Source organism: Phyllostomus discolor, chromosome 5, assembly GCF_004126475.2.
Source record: "Phyllostomus discolor isolate MPI-MPIP mPhyDis1 chromosome 5, mPhyDis1.pri.v3, whole genome shotgun sequence".
In the NCBI taxonomy this organism is placed as follows: domain Eukaryota; kingdom Metazoa; phylum Chordata; class Mammalia; order Chiroptera; family Phyllostomidae; genus Phyllostomus; species Phyllostomus discolor.
The window spans coordinates 95,962,308-95,969,984 of NC_040907.2; the positions used below are offsets into that span (position 1 = coordinate 95,962,308).

The window sequence follows — 7,677 nt, forward strand, 5'->3', positions numbered from 1 at the left end:
CTTTATATCTCTGTAACTGTTTTTATAGCTCATAATTTGTACTTAAGCCCTTCACCTTTTTTACCCATTCCTCCATCCCCATACCACCTGGCATCCATCAGTCTGCTCTCTGTACCTATGAGTCTCTTTTCATTTTGTTTCTTTGTTTATTTTGCTCAGTGGATTCTACATATAAGTGAAATCATAGTATTTGTCTTTTTCTGTCTGACTTATTTCACTTAGCATAACATCCTTTGGGTCCATTCATGTAGTTGTCAATGGTAAGATGTTGTTCTTTTTATGGCTGAGTAATATTCCATTGTATATACATATACTACACTTTCTTCATCTCCTGAAGGACACTTAGGTTGCTTGGATATATTGCCTTAGGTAAATTGGTTATTATATTGCTTAGATATATAGTGCACTGAACAGAGGGGTGCATATATCTTTTTTTTAATTTCCAAGTTGGAATTTTTATTTTGCTAATGCACAAATGAAATATAGCAGTCCACTTTCCAGAGTTTCTGAACACTTAACCACTGATGAATTCTGTAAGATGCAGTTGTCCTCCGTAGTGCTGGTGCTTGATCTTCTGTGAAAGCCCAACTTACCTTCCTTTCTACCCTCTGAATTAATTGTCTTTCAGAAGTCTTGTCCGATGTTTTCTTTGTTGGCCTCTCCATGTTGCTGTTTCATTTGAAATACTTCATTTTCTAATTGTTCAATAGTACTTTCGATCTCATAATTCTTTCTGACCAGTGATACCCAATTTGACTCTATTTTTCCTGATTTAGATCCAGCTGTGAGTTGTGTGCTCTTTTGCTACCAGTTTAAATCTTGAATGTGTTTCCTCCACTTCTGGAGCTCTTTCTGTGAGTATTCACGTACAAACTAGATCTTCATTATGTTTTCCAGGCATTGCATCCATTCTGTGACATTAGTTCCAGATTCTTTTTTTTTTTTAACTTTTTTTTTTAAAGATTTTATTTATTTATTTTTAGAGAGGGAAGGGAGGGAGATAGAGATAGAGACAGAGAGAGAAACACCAATGTGCAGTTGCTGGGGGTTTTGGCCTGCAACCCAGGAATGTACCCTGGCTGGGAATCGAACCTGGGACACTTTGGTTCCCAGCCCGCGCTCAATCCACTGAGCTACACCAGCCAGGTAGTTCCAGATTCTTAATTTGAATTGCTTGGTGTTCTAACTGGGTCTTTGAATTGTTTACATATTCTTGTCATACAGTAATGTCATTTTTCTGACCTGAAGAAGGGGCTGGAAGTTCATATTGTTTCATACTGAACAATTCAATTGCTTGTGGAACAGCCAGCCTTTCAAATTCATTTCTCAATATGTGTTTCAAGAGCAGAATAATCTGGGGCTGTCAGGTAGCTCAGTAGTTCTTCATATATTGGTATCTGAGAATATCTTCTTCCACCAGTACCACAGCTGCTTTTTGCACACCAGGTGCTTTGTAACCTTGGTCAAAATATTGCAGTGCATCCACCACAACCTCTTCAGCCACTAAACCTGTGCCTCCTGTTCTTAAGTTCACCTCAGTTTTTTGAGTCTTTTTTGAATTAGTGTTTTGAATTTCTTTAGATAAGTACCCAGAAGTAGAATTGCTGGGCAATAGGGTAGTTCTATTTTTAATGTTTTCTTTTGTTTCCCTTGCCTAAGGAAATATATCATAAAAAATATCACTAAGAAAAATGTCAGAGATTATTTTTATAGGAGTTTAAGGTTTTGGGTCTTACATTTAATTCTTTATTCCATTCTGAGTTTATTCTTGTACATAGTGTAAGAAGGTGGTCTAATTTCATTTTTGCATGTATCTACCTAATTTTTCCAACAACATTTATTGAATAGACTGTCTTTACCCTACTATATATTCTTGCTTGTGCAATAGATTAATTGACCATATAGCTGCAGTTTTATTTCTGAGTTCTCTTCTGTTCCATTGATCTATGCATCTGTTTTTATGCTGGTGCCCTGCTGTTTTGATTTCCATAGTATAGTAGTGTAGTTTGATATCAGGTAGCATATCTCCAACTTTGATTGCCATAGCTATTCAGGGTCTTTTGTGGCTCCATATAAAATTTGAGGATTAAATGTTCTAGTTTTGTGAAAAATGCCATTGGTATTTTTGTAGACATTGCATTGAATCTATAGATTTCTTTGATTAGTATGGACATTTAAATAATATTAATTCTTCCTATTCATGAGCATGGTATATGCCTTTATTTATTTGTGTCTTCAGCTTTTCTTTAATATCCTATAATTTTCTGAATATATAGGTTTTTTACCTCCTTGATTAAATTTATTTCTAGGTATTTTATTTTTCTTGATGCAATTACAAATGGGATTGTTCTCTTAGCTTCCCTTTTTGATAGTTTGTTTTTGGTGTGTAAAAATGTAAGCAATTTCTGAATATTAGTTTTGTATCCTGCTACTTTACTGAATTTACTTATCAGTTTTAATAGTTTTTTTTTGTGGAATCTTTAGGGTTCTTTGTAGGGTTCTTGATGGAACAGAAAACTCGGGGCTGAGGGGTGCTTCTGACTATTTTTGGATTAGCCAGCAAACACAGTGAACATAAGAATGGAGCCTCCTAGACCTCTCACTGTCATATACTGAGGATCAAGCACGAGAAGAGCTGCAAACCAGTTATGGAAGCCGGAGTCAGGGAGGAGCAAGTCCTGCTCTAAATTGAATCCTCAGAGTACCTCCAGCATGTGGGATGGCCAAGCAGAAGGGCTACTCAAAGCTTGTGCTGTCCCTCTCCCAGGCTCCCCACCTGATTATGGGGACACTTTTGCACTTTTTCACTTTTTCATCCTCCATCTTCTGCACCCACCACTCCCTGAACTCTTGCTCTTTTCCATTCCTGTGCTGTTAATGCAGCTTTTTTGCCCTTTACACTCATTCCCCTAAGATCTGTGTGAAATTGAGCACTCTGCTCCAAAACTGAGACCTCTAGTGCAGACCAGCTGGGACTTTGCCTCACTTGTTCCCATCATGCTGACAGGACTGGGAAGCTCCTACTGTGGCTTTCTATTTGTTTCTTCTCAGTGTCTTGTCCCTGAAATGTTAGCACTCTTTCTAGGTTCACCCTCTGCTTCTTTCTTTCTTGTCTCCCTCTATCCCCTGGGGAGCCACATCTTGCCATATTGTTTCAGGTAGCCCCCATATGATCATGGCTTCCTTATACTTTAAACTCCAGCCCTAAATGTGGTCCTTAGCTCTAGGCTCAGGCATTCGATTGCCTATTGGACATCTGCCATCAAATGTTCCACAAGCATAAAAATCTGACCACCCTACCAGAGTTGCTTCTCCTGCAGTCACTCAGCCTCGGTGCTTTTATCATCATTTAGACAGCTGACTAGGTCAGAGATCAGAAGCTATTACAAAGTTTTTCTTCTTCTGAAGCCTCAATACTCACATCAGGAACTTCCTAAGATCAATTGATTCCTGTCTATCTCTATACCACTGTCTGAGTTCTGGCAGAACTTACTTCTCACTGCAGCAGCTTCCTACCTCTGTTTCCAGTTTTCCTGGCCTGGAACTCATTTTTCAGATAATATCCTAAAATGCATAACTGAGTGTTTTCAATGGGTCCTGATAGCATTCAAAATGAAGGCCCCAGTCCTAAAAGTGGCCAAGGCCTTTATGGTCTCTTTTCTGCTTATAGCAAACTTCACTTCTTCTGCTCATATCATTCCTCTAAAATACTGACCTCTTCCTTGAATTATGTGAGAATTCAAACTTTTACCCTGAGGTGCATGTCACAGAGTTTTCTAATTTTAAAAATCAAAGGTTACTACTATGTGTTACACAGTATTCTGGATTAGAAGAATTAGCCCAGTAATCACATTTATGGCAATAAATTTTGGTAATAATGTTTTTGATTGACCCCTGATAGGAGGCAGTGGATATGAAATAAGCCCTTCAGATTGTAGTGGGGAACTTTCCACTTGTGTGGATGTATCCAGCCACTACACATGACTGAGCAACATATCAAGTTCCTGCCCAAAATCATTGCTGGAACTCAAATGAGGTATGGAGTTGAGAGCACACCCCTGCTACAAGCAGTTCACAGTCAGGGTGACAGAATATGGCAAAATGCAGACAGAGACAGAGCCATTGTCTACTTGATCTGAGGAAAGCCATAAAATAGATATCAACAAGTTGTCCTTGTATGTGCAAGGTGGCCCAAAGCACATGGGGCTCAGGGGAAATTTTTATAAAAACGTTATACTATTATCACGCACACATAAAAAGAGTATTAGGTGAAGGTTATAGGGGTCCACCAACTGCAGAGTTTTAAAGGGACAGAAAATGGCCTTCTATAGATTGTTATTTAAAGTATTATTATGATTAAGAAATGATTACTTCCCCTTAAGTGTGTGCTTTACATTTTTCTCTCTTTATTTTTAAGAAATCTTATTTAGGGACATCTTTTTTACAAAAGTTATTTGCTGTAGTTTCAGTCCTGCTCTCAAATCCAACTTCCAGGTTTCATACGGGATATAAAATGTGGGTTGACTTAAATTTTTTTTTCCTCATCTGAGGATATTTTCCATTCCTTTTAGAGAGAGAAGGGAGAAGAAGATGAAAAGAGAGAGAGAGAAGACAGAAACATCAGTGCAAGAGAGAAACATCAAATGGTTGCCTTCTAGTAGGCAGCCCAACAGGGGATTTGAACTGCAGCCTGGGTATGTGCCCTGACTGGAAAATGAACCCACAGTGTTTTAGCGTATGGGACAATGCTGCAACCAACTGAGCCACACTGAGCAGGGCAAAAATAAACAAAATGTGGGTTAAGTGGGGAAGAATCTGTCTTCTGATGCATGAAGACTAAGTCCATTACTTGTCTGGGTCCGTGAGGTGGCATTTCTCCAGAGCTGGGGGAAAGTAATCAATTCCCCAAAGTAGGAATTACCAGGGAGAGCCATACTGCGGTATTATGCTGGACTGGGATTTTGAGAGGTTCAAAGTGAACCTTACAAAAGCAGTGAACACCGTCCAGCATTGCTCTCTCCTCTTGGAACCCTATTAGTTATCTACTAGCATGTATTGGAAGAGATGGAGGGGGCCCGAGCCAGTTTCAGGTTCTGCTTTGTCCTGGGCACCACCACCCATCCCCATGGCATCACTTTAACCTCTCCAAACTGCTCTCCTAGCTCACTCTGGCTTGATACCAGGCAGCACAGCAGGGCAGTTCAGCACATTGCATCAACTATATCTGGGTTTGCCCCTGTCCTCTGCCACTCACTAGCTGATAAGACAACTGAGCTTCTCTGAACCTCAGTTGCTTTATCCTCCTTTGTAAGTTTTACTGGATTTATTAATATAAATTTGTATATATTTTTAAATATGTAAATATAAATATATATAATCATTTCATAGACCCTCAATCGTAACTTTTATTAACACTCTCCTTTACTGGAACTTCATTTTTATTTTATTTTATTTTATTTTTTATTTTTATTTTTTTTAAGATTTTATTTATTTATTTATTTTTTTTAGAGAGGGAAGGGAGGGAGGGAGAAAGAGAGAGAGACAGAGAGAGACAGAGAGAGAGAGAGACAGAGACATCAATGTGCGGTTGCTGGGGGTTATGCCTGCAACCCAGGAATGTACCCTGGCTGGGAATCGAACCTGGGACACTTTGGTTCCCAGCCCGCGCTCAATCCACTGAGCTATGCCAGCCAGGGCCTGGAACTTCATTTTTAAAGTGGAGAAAATACCACACTCAAAAATCTCTGAGGTTCAGAGCAGTGTTGTCCTACTCCTGGGCCCCAACAACTTCCTTCCTCCTCCTCCTTAAGCCACAGCTTGGCAGATCAGCTTCCAAAGACATGGGACATGCACCAGCACCTGAATGCAAAAATGAGATCCCAGATGAAAAGATTCCTAGTCAATGTAGGATAGCAAAAGTGAGCCCATTGGGGATGGTTTTGTGGTCATTTCCTTAGGGTGTGATCCAGTATTAATACAATATTTTGACCATGTACTTGGCCATAACCACACCCAGTTACTGTACCATATGAGAATGGATCAAAGTCAGAGGGAAGCCACACACAATTTATAAAAACACAGGGCTTATTTAGTTGTAATTTTCCTTTGGATCCTGAGGCAAGAGGTATTGATCATAAAACAACCAAAACTAGTTACAGAGTTGAACTTATTCCCAGTTTGTGTTGTGCAATTCCAAATGCATGCTGGCAAACCTCCAAGGAGGATGTAGGAAGGAAGGATAGAGTGCACAGGGCAGCCCTTGGGAGAAGGACTTCATGAGTTTAAGGGTAAAGAGGTTCTGAAGAAAAGAGACCCACTTATTTTTCACCAAGGCTGGAAGTGGCTTTATACATGTTCCTGAGAGAGGGCAGAGGTGGTTTCTGAAGTCAAACAGAGAACACTTGGGAAGACTCTGCTCCTTTTATTTCCTAGGTGTTGGCCATGACCACCGATGCTTTTGTAACTTCCTCCTGCCGCATGTGGCTGAGCAGCAGAAAGGAGGGTGAGCACTCAGCAGGTTGAGCCAACCTGTTGCCGACAGGACTGCCATTGTGCCACTTACCCCAGCATTTGCAGAGACCTTCACAGAGGAAAAGGCCAGGGCATGAACTCTTCTTTGCATGGTTAGAAAGAAAAGGGATTTAAAATTGTGAATTATTGAAATGACTGCAGTCCTATTCACGAAGCAAACTGGAAAAATACAGGTTGATTCCTTGGAGATATATGTGAGACACTGGAATACATTTTATAACACCACAATGCACAAGAAAAATCAGAATACTTTTCTAAATAAAAATCTGTCTGATATGGGGTTCTCACTTAGCTGGGGTAGCCAGAACTTCTATCTGCTGTAGTCCCAGCTAGCCCCTGTAGCAGGACACTGGCAGCACACTCAGGTGAGACCTCAAGGTCCAATTTCTAGGGCCTTGTCAGTGGCAGCCATATCTGAGATTTTACCTTTCCTCTGCCACTTGCTATATAGTAGTAGGGAGTTGCCTGTTCTTTAGTACACAGTGGTCTGTATCTTTGTGGTCATCTGTTTGAGCTGGGAACCCCATGTCCGTGACAGTCTCCTGAATGGTCTTTGCAGTTGTGCCTCTTTGAGGTTCTTCCCACCTCCCTGGGCTCCCCAGAGAAGTTGCCCAAGCTTTCCCTCCTAAAAGAGCCACACACCACTGTTCTCTCCCCCAATCTTGTTTCTTCTTCCCAAGAACTTACTTTTCTGTTCTTCCTTTTAGGGAAGGTCCCACTTCACCTCCCTTCCCTGGGTCTCTTTCTGAGGGTAAAACTGGGCAGAGGACAGCAGGATGTCCATCAGCTTGTTTCCTTACCAAAACATTTATTAACTCATCATTACCAATCAAAATATCAGGAGAAAGCAGGCTCTGAGGAACTTAAGGTGGAGAAAAAGTGAAATACTTTCTTTGTTCTTTCTCTCCTCTGACCATTCCTTCTCATTCTGTTCTACTGCCAAGATGTAAGAGCTGACAGATTTCTGGCTTTAAGGCAAGAATGAAAGTAAAACAAAACAACAAAAACCATGCTCCCATATAAAGCCATTATTTATTTTATTTTAAAATTTTTATTGTTATTCTATTACAGCCATTCCAATATTTCCCCTTTTGCCCTCCTCCACCCAGCCCAGTCCCCACTCCCACAGTCAATCCCCACACTCTT

The 7,677-nt window shown here is 40.4% G+C and overlaps 1 pseudogene; it reads right to left on the reverse strand.

Moving 5' to 3' along the window:
- Positions 1–589: 589 nt before the first annotated feature.
- LOC114496988 lies at positions 590–6,622 on the reverse strand (annotated as a pseudogene).
- Between the last annotated feature and the right edge of the window lie 1,055 nt (positions 6,623–7,677).